The 15,050-nt window shown below is 37.4% G+C and overlaps 1 pseudogene; it reads left to right on the top strand.

Moving 5' to 3' along the window:
• The first annotated feature begins 14,213 nt into the window (after positions 1 to 14,213).
• LOC118574514 lies at positions 14,214 to 14,805 on the top strand (annotated as a pseudogene).
• Positions 14,806 to 15,050: the final 245 nt, after the last annotated feature.

Below are 15,050 nucleotides of genomic sequence, written 5' to 3'. Positions count from 1 at the left end.
TGGCCTACAAGAGTTCTACAAGAAGAAAAGAGAGCAAAATAAGTAAAGAGTTTTCTTATCAGACCTGAAGCTGTTTCACATTGTTTCTGCATAATTTTCATTGGTCACAGGAGCATTTTAACTAATCAGGGCTGGGCCTGTCATTTAACTGGATAGAAAGAAGAAAGAAGGTGGGCAGACTAGCTAGTTTTTGTCAACTTGATACAAGCTAAAATCACTGAAAGGAGGAAACCTCAGTTGAGAAAATACCTCAATAAAACAGGCCTATAGAGCATTTTCTTAATTAATGATTGACGTGGGAGGGCCCAGTCCATTGTGTTCTCCCTTGGTTCCTGGTCCTGAGTTCTATTAGAAAGCAGGCTGAGTAAACCATGGGGAGCAAGCCAGTAAGCAGCACCCCTCCATGTCCTCTGCATCAGCTCCTGCCTCCAGGTTCCTGCCCTGTATGAGTTCCTGTCCTGACTTCCTTCCATGATGAACAGTGATATGGAAATGTAAGCCAAATGAACCCTTTCCTTCCCAAGTTGCTTTGGTCATGGTGTTTCACCACAATAATAACACTAACTAGGACAGTGGATGAATGTAGAGCAAAGGCTTCATTGCTCTAGTACTTTCTAGTTCTTGTTCTTGGGATCATTACTGTAGAGATTCTCACAATCAAAACTTATTCCTTATGGCTTGGCTCTGAAATTGCCTCATAGATTCAAGTGTTGAAAGCTTGGCCCCAAATGAGGCTATGGATGGTTATTATATCATGAAACCTTTGTTCTCCTGAGTGGATTAATCTACTTGTGGATTCATAGACTAATAGGATATTGGGTGGTGGTGGCAATTGGGAGGTAGGAACTAATTAGAGGGACTAAGTTATTGAAGGTATTTGTTTGAAGGAGACACATTGCCCCTGGCTCCTTTCTACCTCCTTGTTTTCTGCTCACCATGTAGTGAGCAATTTATCTCTACCACAAGTTCTCTGACATGTAGCCCTACCTCATCATTAGCCTAAAAGTCATGGAGTCAAGTGACTATGCTCTGAAACTTCTCACATTGTGAGACCAAATAAATTTCTCCTCTTTTAAGTTAATTTTCTCAATTATTTTGTCACAGAAGTAGATAGCTTGCTAACACACTGTGATTAGTTAATATTTCCAACTTGGCAGGTTTCAGAATCACTTTGGAGGCAAGCTTCTGGACACACATTTGAAGGATTATTTAGATTATAATAGTCTCTGGGAATGTCTGAGATAGATTATCTCAGTTGGATTAATTGAGGTGGGGCATTTCATCATATAAGAAGGTTTGATCTTCCCCTTAGATCCTGGGCTGCATAAAAAGGAGGAAGCTAGCTGAGCACAGCATTCCTTGTTCTCTGCTTCCCGACTGTGAGTAGAATGGGACTCAATCTCTGGCTGCCAGAACTTCCTACCATGATGAACTAGATATGAGCTGTGAGCCAAAATTAACACTTTCTCCCTTAAATGGTTTTTGTCAAGATATTCCCTCACAGTGGAAGAAAAAGTAACTAAGATACACATTTGATTTAGCACTGAACAATTGTGGTTCCCTCTATATACCATTAGTAGTCTGCCTGATCTGCCACACATGAAAACATAGAAAAGTGAAGCATGCAGACATTTGGCTGATGTTCCCAACTTGTATCTCAGATAATAAGCAGCATCAAAGTCAAAAGTCCAAGTAAAGAAGCCTTCCAGGTAACTTTAGCCCCATCCACCATCTGACTGTAACCAAATCAATGGTGATATTTTAACAGTGATCTTTCTGAATATTGTTACAATATGTTTTTGCAATACATTGCTTAATATTTAAAAATCAATGTGCAGCAATTATAGATAGCTTTAAGAGACTGGCAAGGCAAAAAAGAAACAGAATATCCTGAACATCAAGTATTCTGAACCTTACCAGAAATGAGCCTAATAAGGATAAAATTTGAAGTATACAAAGCCTTGCATCCTTTTGAATTCTAAAATCTCAGGACAAAAGCTAGAAGAGTGGACCTTATAAGTCTACTCCTGGGAATCTGGGTAGTACTGGAGAAATGCGAGAGGCTGAATGAAGAGTCATCTCCAGAAAGGATGCTAACAACAACCCATCAATGGTTTTTAGAGCTGAGGTTTGAAAGCAAGGGATAACAGCTGTTCTCATGCAAAATCTAAAGCAATTTGGTTTGTACAGTAAAGTACCTTTGCAAACTTTAACGAAGCAATCACTATGCACAAAGAAGTCCAGATTGTTTTGTTAGTGTTGCTCTTTATGCTTCTTAATTCCTGAGAACCATGTTGATGAGAGCATCCTACATGTAGTACATGATTTCCTATCTTTATCAGAAGAGCAGTTGTTTCAAATGAGGTTTGCAAATTCTTTGATATTCTTTTCATTAAGAGGCACAATCAAATAGCTTTCCCTGTGATGTGGTATAGCGCTACTATCCTGTTTTAAACAGGATGCTCAGTGGTTTCTGAGAGTAGACCAGAAAAACCTTCACTTGACTCGACTTTGGGGAAATCTGCTCTTGGAATCTAGATTTGTGCTGTTAGAAAGCTCAAGTTATGCAGCAAAGTAACATACAAGCACTTGGCTGATGTCCTCATCTGATGTTTCAGCTAATTAGTCATAGCCAATCGTTATAAGCCAGATTCATTTAGTCCAGCCACCATTTGATTGTAACTGCAAAAGATACCTCAACTGAAATCCATCTGAGCCCCATCAGTCCTCAGAAAGATGATGATGATAGTAATAGTAATAATAATAATAATAATAATAATAATAATTAGTAGTAGTAGTAGTAGTGCTGGTAGTAGTAGTAGCAGTAGTGGTGGTGATGGTGATGGTGGTCTGGTTGAGATATTTTTGCTGTAACTACACTTAGAATGGTTTATTTTACAGTTATAGATACCAGAATGCCATAGAAAAATGATTCTCAGCTTCCTCACATTTCTCCGTGTACCAAAGGACTTTGAATGGATAGTAATTTGTGTACATGGGAACTAGGAAACAGTACAAATATATTTCAGACTGTCTGGGCCTTGAAGTCCAGCTCAGCCACCAGTGCAGAGAGAGTGTCTCTGTGTGATTTCCAAAAATGTCACCCTAAAGAAAAGAATATTCGAACTGCAAAGTATGTGTTCTCTAGGACATATGTAAAATGTGAAGAAATCAGAGTATCTTTAGAAAAGCTTGACATTTTAATTCATCTGTAATAAGCTAGCCAGTTAAAAGAATGTGTGAACAATAGAAAAACAGGTTCTAGAGGCTGCAGTTCCTTTACGCCCATCTGAAAAGGGACAGCTGCCCTTAAGCCATTTTCTCTCTGAATGTTTCTTTATTGGCTGACAAATATTGGTTACATACCAACCTCACAGGGTTCCTTTAAAGAGCAATTGAGATAGTAATATGATTCATCGAGGCCAAGGTTTGGAAATGCCAACTAAACATTAGACAAATAGATTATGTAAGATGTCACTTCTATCAGCAGAATCTTATTCAAAGGAAATATCAGATTAGTTCATAAATGAAACCTAATAGGCTGTACTTGGTAATGATTCAGCAGTATTGATGTGATTAATTTTCTTTCCTCTTGAGACTGGATACTAATGCTGTGACCTTGAGAAAGCACCTTCTGCATTTCCTTATGTGTAAAGGGGAAATGACAAAAGTTTTACCAAATAAAAGCATTTTAGACATATTCTACTGGGTTTAGCTGAGCACAGATGGTCGCAAACACATGGCCCATTGGACCAGGACAGGTTCAAGACCATATATGTACATTATATATAGTCAGAAAAAAGAAAGTGATGAGAAGAACATGAAACAGATGGAGAGCAGCTAATTGGTTATAATCCCTGAGTGTCTTTGTAAATGTGATTTAAACAACTGACCATTTGCAATTGTCTGAGGAGTCACGTAGGCCATGCTTGCTTCTTGTTCAAGGATAACAGTTTGGTTGCAGTTCACTATGTCTGGACCACTTTAGACATAACTTAATATGCACAGAAGCATCTTTAAACCAAACTTAATACTATTGACCAGTATGAATTATTATTATTAGCCAGTATAGGCATTAAATGAAACTATATAGCAACAAAAGTCATCTGAAAGTTAGAAGGAGGCGGGTTGTTATCTTTTCATAGTAATATTACTTTCATTCTTAGTTCATTACATTTTTCTTGGTAGGCACTGCAAACTAATCCCACAGCTTTATGTATGATATGTAAGCAATCCACCAAGGAGTTATATACCTTAGCTATCCTGTAACTTTTTAATGAGATTAATAATCCAAAACAGACAGGCCTTTTCAAGTTTATTTATTTTATTGGGTGGTTGGTTATTTTTGCTAAATGGTGACACTGTCAAATTGCTTTATAAATATTTATCCTTAGAACCATAGACCAGAGATGCTCTAAACCTTGGCCAGAAAAACTTCGATTTTGAAGTGGGTAGCAGTCAATGGTGAAAAGTACTTATAAGTACTTATAAGAAGAGTCTTAAATGGGACATCCACATTAGCCTTACCACCACCAAGGCTCAGAAGAGAAAGCAGGAAAACTTAGGAACTAGATGATGGAGAGGATTGCTGTGAAAGTCTGTCTTCTAGACACGACAGCATCTGTACTCACCTGCACAAAACCTATGTAAAACCAAAGCAGTCAGAATTCCTTCATCGATGAGGTAGACTATCTGGAGTCCCCAGCCCTTCCTGAGAAGAGGACATTGTAATTCTTATCATCTTTGCCCCAAACCTGAGTGTACCAAGTTTGTAAAAAACAAACAAACAAACAAACAAAAAACACTACTACAGCTTCAATCACATACTGACCCTCACACATTGATAGTGGGAGACCTCAATACCCTACTTTCACCAATAGACAAATCATCCAGACAAAAACTAAACAAAGAAATGCTAGAACTTACTGAAGCTACAAACCAAATGTACCTAGCAGATATTTATAAAACAGTGCACCAAAATGCAAAAGAATATAACTACTTCTCAGTACCTCACAGAACATTCTCCAAAACCGACTCACAAAGCAAGTCTCAACAGATACAAGAAAATTGAAATAATTCCCCTCAACCAATCTGATCACCATGGATTAAAGTTGTATAGTAATAACAACAGAAAGCTTAAAAACCATCAAAAATGAACACCTACTGTATGAAAAATAGGTCAAGACAGAAATTAAGAAATATATCAAAGACATTCCAGAATTAAATGAAAATGAATACACAACAAACTCTTAAGTTATGGGATATAATGAAGGCTGTTTTAAGTGGCAAATTCATATCACTAAGTGCCTACATTTAAAAATTGGAAAGATCACATACTAACAACTTAACAGCACACCTGAAATGTCTAGAGCTAAAAGAATAAATCATACCAAAAAAGGAGTAGACAGAAGAAATAATTAAACTCATGGTTGAAATCAATAAAATAGAAACAAACAAAAACAATACAAAGAATCAATGAAACAGGGTTGGTTTTTCAAGGAAATAAGATTGGCAAATTTATCCAAATTAACTAAGAGACTGAGCAAGAATACTCAAAATAACAAAAACAGAAATTAAAAGAGGATCATAACAACAGACACTGAGGAAATCCAAAATATCCTAAGGACATACTTTAAAAACCTGTATTCCACCAAACTGGAAAATCTAAAGGAAATGGATAATTTTTTGAATACATACTACTTACCAAAGTTAAAATTAAGACCAGATAAGCATTTTAAACAGGCATATAACCCCTAGATAAATAGAAGTAGGAATTAAAAGTCTCCCAAGCAAAAAAAAAAAAAATTGCCTAGAGTCAGATAGTTTTAACACAGAATTCTAACAGCTTTTCAATTTATTCCACAAAATAGAAACAGAAGGAAGATTGCCCAGTTCATATTACAATGCTACAGTCACTCTGATATCCAAACCACATAAAGACACAACAAAAAAGAATTACAGACACATTAACAGATTTTCCTTATGAATATAGATGCAAACACACTCAATACTTACAAATCAAATCCAAGAATATATCAAAAAGATCATCCACCATGATCAAGTAGACTTGGAGATGCAGGGATGGTTCAACATATGAAAATCAGCAAATGTAACCCACTATATAAACAAACTGAAAGATAAAGAGCACATGATCATCTCATTAGATGCAAAAAAGGCCTTTGACAAAATTCAACCTCCCTTCATGATAAACGTCCTGGAGAGATTAGGGATACAAGGGGCATACCTAAACATAATAAAGGCAGATTACAACAAGCCATTAGCCAGCATCTACTTAAGTGGAAAGAAGCTCAAAGCAATTCCTCTAAAATCAAGGTTGTCCACTTTCTTCATACTTATTCAATATAGTACTTGAAGTCTTAGCTAGAGGAATAAGGCAAGTAAAAGGAAATAAAAGGGACACAAATAGAAAGGGAACAAAGTATCTTTATTTGTGTATGGTGTGATAGTATTGATGAGTGACCCAGAAAATTGCATCAGGAAAATACTACTGCAGATAAACACTTTCTGAAAAGCAACAGGATAAAAATTTGACTTGTAAAAATCAATAGCCTTCTTATATTTAAACAACAAACAGACTGAGAAAGAAATCAGGAAAACAACACTTTCACAATAACTTCAAATAATATAAAATATCTTGGGGTAACTATAACCAAGCACATAAAAGACTTGTATTGCTGTGGATATCACTCTGTATAAATAAAGTGCTGATTGGCTAGTAGCCAGGCAGGAAGGATACTGTAGGCGGGACAAGGAAGGGGAGAAGGCTGGGAACAGGAAGGCTGGGAGGAGACACTGCCAGCCGCTGCCATGAGAAGCAACATGTAAAGACACTGGTAAGCCACAAGCCATGTGGCAAAGTATAGACTAACAGAAATGGGCTAAATATAAGAGTAAGAGCTAGACAATGGTAGGCCTGAGCTAATGGCCAAGGAGTTTAAATAATATAAGCGTCTGTATGATTATTTTATATGTGGGTTATAGGACCGCAGGGCCTTGGTGGAACCTGGAGAGAAGCTCTCCAACTACACTTGTATGATTAAATACTTCAAGTTTTTGAAGAAAATATCAGAAGATGGAAAGATCTCCCTGGATCAGTACGGCTAACATAGTAAAAATGTCCATTCTACTCAAAGCAATCTACATATTCAATGCAAACCCCATCAAAATTCCAACACAATTTTTCACAGACCTTGAAAGGACAATTCTCAACTTTATATAAAAAAATAAAAAAAAAAAACCATGATAGCAAAAACAATTCTGAACAATAAAAGAAGTGCTGAAGGTTTCACTATCTCTGTTTTCAAGTTGCATAGTAATAAAAGTAGCATAGTATTGGCCCTAAAACAGACCAGTTGATCAATAAATCCACACAATTATGGACACTCGATTTTTTATAAAGAGGCCAGAAATACACAATAGAAAAAAGACAGCATCATCATCAACTGGATGACTGCATGTAGAAGAATAAGAATAGATCCATTCTTATCACCATGGACAAAATACAAATCTAAGTAGATCAAAGACCTCATCATAAAACTATAAAATCAGATACATTGAACCTGATAGAAAAAAAATGTGGGGAATAGCCTTAAACTCATTGGCACAGGAAAATATTTCCAAAACAGAGCATTATTAGCACAGGCACTAAGATCAACAATGAATAAATGGAACCTCATGAAACTGAGAAGCTCCTGCATGGAAAAAACACCACACTTCAGACAAAGCAGTAGCCTACAGAATAGGAAAAGATTTTTAACCAACTATACACCCAATAGAGGGCTCATAACATGTATATATATATATAATACACTATTGAGTATTTCCCAGCTGTTAAAAACAATGGCATCATGAAATTTGCAGGCAAATGAATGAACCAGAAAAAAATCATATATATACAGAACTCAAGAAACTAAATATCATGAAAACAAATTACCCAATTAAAATGGACTACCCATCTAAACAGAAAATTCTCACTTAAGGAAACTCAAATAGATGAGAAGCATTTAAAGAAATAGTCAACATCCTTAGCCATCAGGGAAATACAAATCAAAACTACTTACACATATCAGAATGGCTAGGATTAATAACACAAATGACAGCTTGTGCCAGTGAGGATGTAGAATACAGGAAACACCCATCCATTGTTGGTTGTACTGCAAACATGTACAGCTACTATGGAAATCAGTGTGGCAATTCCTGAGAAAGATGGGAATAGATCTACCCCAATATCAAGGTATATCAGTCTTAGGCATATACCCAAAGAATGATTTATCCTGCCACAAGGACTCTTGCTCAATCATGTTCATTGAGGCTTTATTTATAATATCTAGACACTGGAAACAACCTAGATGTTCCTCAGCATAAAAATGGATAAACAAAGTGTGGTACTTTTACACTATTGAGTATTTCCCAGCTGTTCAAAACAATGGCAACATGAAATTTGCAGGCAAATGGATGAACCAGAAAAAAAAATCATATTGAGTGAGGTATCCCATACCCGGAAAGACAAATATAGTATTAATCACTTATATTTGGATGTTATCTGTTAATTCAATGATAACCCAGCTACAATCCATAGAACCACAGAAGATATGTATATAATAAAGGACTAGAGGGAACAGATGTATATCATTAGGGAAGGAAATAGAATAGATAAATATGGATGGATGAGGAACAGGAATAGAAGAAACAAGTGGAGAAGGGGGAGGGAGAGGGTGTTGTGGGAGGGAATATGGGAAGATACAGCTAAAATTAAGGAGAATTTGAGGGGTAGTATGAAAATTTGATGCAGTAGAAATGTCCTAAAACATATTCATATATGAAGGCAATCCAAATGAAATTGCCAAATGGTAGAGACAGAGTCCCAACTGGCCATTTATTATCACCAAACTAAGCTTCCAATACCTTATGGGGTTACATCCATTTGAGCTGTTCACCAAATGGGGCCCTGTAGAAATCCACAAAGAACCCAGGCTGTTGCTGAAACTATAGGCTACTCTCCACAAAATGATAGCAAGTTCCCATTGCTGAAGATAACACCTACATAATACACTGAAGATGGAGATATCAGGCCAATGCCTACATAGAGCCTTTACCCATACATTCAAGTATCTTTGGTACAGGGAGGCACTCTGTACACCATCAAAAGAAAATTGCAAACACAGAGCCATCCATAAATCCTTTGTTTATGAAGGATTTACTATCTGCAATATATGCTAGGGAAATGGTGTCACAGAGCCTTTGAGAGTAACCAACCAAGAGCTGATTTCACTTAATGGCCAACTCCACAAAATGGAAGCAATATTCCACACTGCTTCAGTAACCAAGAACCTAAGACTTGTTAGCTCAGGGTCCTATGGTAAATAATACTGGTCTAAAGAGAGAAACGTATATAATGATAAAGTGACTCCTAATGATATTCTGCCGTATTAATATATCAGAGCCTTGTTCAGTGTCACCAGGGAAGCTTCCTCCTGCAGCAGATGGAAACAAATACAGAGAGACCCACAGCCAGATATTGCTTAGAGAGAATGAGACCTTGGAGCACTCAGCCCTGCATGGAATATCTTCATCAACTATATCCCCTCAGAGCTCAGGGAACCCCTAGGAAGAGGAGCCAGAAAGAGTGTAAGAACCACCGGGGATGAAAGACACCAAGAAAACAAGGCCCTCTAAATCAGCATGTGCAAAGCTCATCATATGAATTCACAGAGACAGAAGCAGCATACTCAGGGCCTGTATGTGTCTGTACTAGGTCCTCTGTGCTTATAGTGTAGCTTGCAGTTTAGTGTTTTTATGGGATTCCTGAACGAGCAAAGGGGTGCATCTCTGAATCTTGTGCCTTCTCCTGGGCTCTTTCCTTCTGTTGGTTTGTTTTGTGATAGTTTTTGTTTTTTCTTATTACATTATATTTATTATTTTTAAAGAAAGAAAGAAAACCTAGCCCTTAAGGTAAAGGCTAATAATTGCATTTCCTGCTAGGAGAGGGAAAATCAGTTTTCTCCAACAGAGTGACACTAGGTATATCAGCCACAGCAGGACAGGCCTCATGTTCAGGACTAGTTGACCAACATATAATGGACTCCACAGATTTTGTGTGTGTGTGTGTGTGTGTGTGTGTGTGTGTGTGTGTGTGTGTGCATGGGTGCGGGTGTGCACCCCCCACCCCCACACATACTTTTATTTGGTTACAATTTGGTGTTTATCTTAGTTAGAGTTTCTATTGCTGTGATAAAACACCATGACTGAAAGCAAGTAGGGAGGAAAGGGCTTATTTGGCTTATGCTTCCACATCCCCATTTATCACTTAAGGAAGTCAAGATAGGAACTCAAAACAGAGCTGAAACCCAGAGGCAGGAGCTGATGCAAAGGCCATGGAAGAGTGCTGTTTACTCGCTTATCATGGCTTGCTCATCCTGATTTTTTATAGAGCCCACAGGTGGCCCTACATAGAATGTGCTGGCTCCTTCTCCATCTATTACATTAAGAAAATGCACTATAGCCAGAGGAATTTTATCAATTGAGTTTCCTCCCTTTCAGATAACTTATGCTTGTGTCACGTTGACATAAAACTGGCCAGTACAGTGGGGTTTTGATTTTTGTTTTTTGTTTATGAATAGTGTATTATTTTTTCCTTGTCTCTTTGAGGGTTTTTTTGTTGTATTGTGTTTTGGAGGAAGAACTTAACGTTGGATTGGTAGGAAGGGGTAAGGATCTGGAAGGACTTGGGGGTGGGGAAGAATATAATCAAAATATATTTAAATTTAAAATTTGATTTAAACAATAAAAATAAAAGAAATAATGTTTTGAAAAAGGAAGAAAAGAAAATTAGGTGAAGATCTTAAGATTTAGTCTTGTAAATATATAGTAGTTTCTAGTTTGCAATGAAATTCAGTCATATGAGATGTAATAATAATTGTTTGAAAAAATGTACAAAAGCTTAAGAATAAAAAAAGAGTAGTTATGAGAGAGTGGAGAGCATTAGGGTGGGCTACAGATGGAGTAGGGAGAGTTAACAGACATAAGAACTCCTAATGTACAGTTTTGGTACTAGGTCAAGTAGGTCATATATTTCAAAATAGTAGGAAAAATGTTTAATGTCCATAACCAAAAGACATAATAAACATTTGAGAAAATGGTAAAAAAAATAAGTCAAGAAATAAAGCATACACAATTTTTAAAGGAATATATTAATCTAGGACTGGCAAGATGACTAAGTGGTTAAAGGCACCTACCACCAAGGATGACAATCTGACTTCAATGCAAGATACTCATAAGGTAGAAGTAGAGAAATGACTCCTTTGACCTCTATGCATTTGCTGTGGCATACCTGTGACTACACATATATACATGCATACATACACAGACATACATACATACATACATACATACATACATACATACATACAAATACACACATACACACACTCATGGGGATTAGTTTTTAAATGCAATAAAAATTTTAAAAAAGAATATGTTAGTAGAAAAACCCAAACCTTCAGCTTATACCTCATTTCTGTCTCAACAACATTTTGGGGGCCACACATTTTTTTTACTTTTCATAGACAGTTTTGGCAGTAAGGAATTGAATTTCATGTTGAGGCACAGTGCAAAAGTAGAGAAGAGGAATTGTCAATATTAATTGTTCAATTGCAAATCCATATTCTCCTATCTTCCCTTACTGACTAACATTGTCAACATTCAAGCAAATTGATTTTTCTATCTCAACATTCTTCAGGAGCACATTAACTTATATTAGGTTACAGAGACAATCTGTGACAGTAAGAACCAACTACAGTAAGGAAAAAAGTAAGGATTTGAGGAAGAGACATTTCAAAAGTTCATGCATTTTCAACCCCCAAAATGAGAGTTTGAAAGATGTCAATCGCTTTCCACTTCAGAGCCTAATAATAGATCAGTTTTTACTTTCCTTCTAAACTATGGTCTGTATTGCAAAAATTATAGTTGAATGCATGCTGATTTCCTCAATTCACTTTGACCTTCTGAGTAAGAGGAGAGAAATAACCTCCTATGGTGCCTTTTGCAGTTTCTGTGGTAAAGGTAGGGAAACAACTGCTTTGGAAAACTTTACTCACAAGTTTTGAAACCTAGGAACAAAGGACTGAGGAGGATTTGTTTTAATATATACCACTTAAATGTAGCTGCAATGCCTATGCAAGTAGTGTGTCTAGGTAAACATGAAACCATACTCACATTCTTCTACTAATGTATGAAAAGAAATATGAATGAAAATTAGTCAGACTAGTCTTCATCAGAGGTAACTCCTTGGATTCTTTTTTTGTTTTGTTTTGTTTTGTTTTTTCATTTTTTGTTTGTTTGTTTGTTTGGTTTTTGAGACAGGGTTTCTCAGTGTAACAACCTGAGATGTTATAGAACTCACTCTGTAGACCAAACTGACCTCGAACTCACAGAGATCCACCTGCCTCCTGAGCGCTGCCACCACTGCCCAGCAGTTTTCTTAGTAATATGCCACATAGGTATATATCACTGGAAAGAAAACAGTTAAATTTTAGATAGCTTCTGACCTATACACTTTGAACAAGATGTGTATGTTCTTCTCCAACTTCTTGATTTTGCAGAGCATTGTGTTTCAGGAACACATATACGGTACTATATATAGCTACTTTCAGATACATCACTGAGTATTTCTCAGTATTAATACTCCATTATGTTATTTTTCCACTTATTTCACTGCTAGAAGCATCTTAGTGTTGTGCTATTACAAAGCCAAACATTCTTACTGGTCTTAATGTCTCGGTGCATCAATTGCCATGTCATCATTTATTGAAGGGTTTATGCTTTTGTACTAATTCTCAATAAAAGACTTGTCCTATATCAAGTTCCCATATATTAAGTCAGTGGTTTCTTGGACTTCAAAATTGTTTCATTGCTCAGTTTATCAATCTATGGGTCAATACATCATTGTCTCAATAATCCATATATCTTTATAACTCTTGATTTTAGGTAAGATAAGACTCTTAAGCTCTTCAAAACTCATAAATATTTTTGGCAATATAAAATACTACAAATATTTTAGGATGGGCTTGTAAATTTTCATATATATGTATGTATGTTTGGATTTCATTAAATTGCATTTATCTATAGATTAGTTTAAATATTTAAAACTTATAAGGCACCCTCTATATTCTGCTGTAGCTTCATCCTACATAACTTTAAACTTCCATCACTTTTGTTCAGTTTAAATAGTTCCTAATTGCTGTTTTTACATTCTTACTAATCACTGCAAGAAATGTAAATCTTTAAAAAGAAATGGTATTTATCTTTATTTTATGTGTGTGACTGTTTTGCTCATATATGTGTAAATGCACCATGTGCATGGAGTGTTCACTGAGGCTGGAGGGGGACATCCAGATCCCCTGAACCTGGAGTTACAGATGCTTGTTAGCCACCATATGAGTGCTGGGAATTCAACCTGGGCCCTCTGTAAGAACAGCAGGTGCTCTTTTTTTTTTCCTGGTAAGCTTCTTTTTTTTGTTATTTATTATATTTGTGTTTTAATTTTACACATCATCCATGGGTTCCCCTGTCCTCCCCCCTCCCGTCCCCACCCCCACCTTCCCCCTAGCCCCTCCCCTCCATTCTCATCTCCTCCAGGGATACTAGATGTAAAACAAAGATGACTAGACTGCTACACAACTCCAGGGAGGCTACCTAGAAAACAGAACCCTAGGAAAGACACAGGGATCGCCCAATAACAGAGAAATGGATGAGATCTACATGAACAACCTGGACAACAGTGGGAGTAATGAAGGGCAAGGTTTGAGGGAAAGAAAGCTTAGGGGAGCAGGAGATCCCAGCTGGATCAAGAACAGAAAGGGAGAACAAGGAATAACAGACCATGATAAATGAAGACCACATGAGAACAGGAATAGGCAGAGTGCTGGAGAGGTCCCCAGAAATCCACAATGGTATATCCTCTGTAGACTGCTGGCAATGGTCGAGAGAAAGCCTGATCTGACCTAGTCTGGTGATCAGATGGCCAAACACCCTAACCATCATGCTGGAACTGTCATCCAGCAGGTGCTCTTAACCACTGAGACATCTCTTCAGCCCCAGGTATATCTTAATTTTAAAGACATAGGTATTTTTAAAATTATCACTCTTTGTCACAGGCGTGAGTTCGTAGGTATAGCGGGCCTAGAGAAGCCAACATGCTGGTTGCCAGAAGTTGGATTTGTCGCAAAACCTATGTGATCCTGCAGAGACCCTTCGAGAAATGGCTTCTCAACCAGGAACTGAAGCTGATCGGAGAGTATGGGCTCTGAAGGGTCAAATTTACCCTAGCTAAGATCCCCAAGGCTGCCCGGGAGCTGCTGACGCTGGTCGAAAAGGACCCATGGCGTCTTTTTGAAGGCAATGCTCTGCTGAGGCGACTTGTTCACATTGGGGTGTTGGATGAGGGCAAGATGAAGCTGGATTACATACTGGGCTTGAAGATTGAGGATTTCTTGGAGAGGCGGCTGTAGACTCAGGTCTTTAAACTGGGTCTGGCTAAATCTATTCACCATGCCCATGTGCTCATCCACCAGCGTCATATCAGGGTCTTCAAGCAGGTGAACATTCCATCCTTCATCGTCCATCTGGACTACCAGAAGCACATTGATTTCTCCCTCCGTTCTCCTTATGGTGGTGGCCGCCCAGGCCGAGTGAAGAGGAAGAATGCCAAGAAGGGCCAGGGTGGTGCTGGAGCTGGTGATGATGAGGAAGAGGATTAAGTTAATCCCCTCCTGGCCTGGAGGACTGTGTAGTTTTCCGGTTGACTAATAAAGCAGAATTAACACTTGGAAAAAAAATTATCTTGATCAACCCGATTCCTAACTTTATTGTTTTATGAGAGAGAAGATTGTCTAAGGGCAGACCTTTTTTGTTTGATGGAAATTTTGTCATAAAGAATTATGACCTTGGCTAAAAATTCTAATAAAAATGTTAGCTTCTTCTGGAAAGTTGTGAGTGGCTAGGGAAGTAAGGGTCAGTTTTATGCAAGAATA

Source organism: Onychomys torridus, chromosome X (assembly GCF_903995425.1).
Source record: "Onychomys torridus chromosome X, mOncTor1.1, whole genome shotgun sequence".
Lineage (NCBI taxonomy): Eukaryota > Metazoa > Chordata > Mammalia > Rodentia > Cricetidae > Onychomys > Onychomys torridus.
This window is presented reverse-complemented; position numbering and strand designations above follow the sequence as displayed.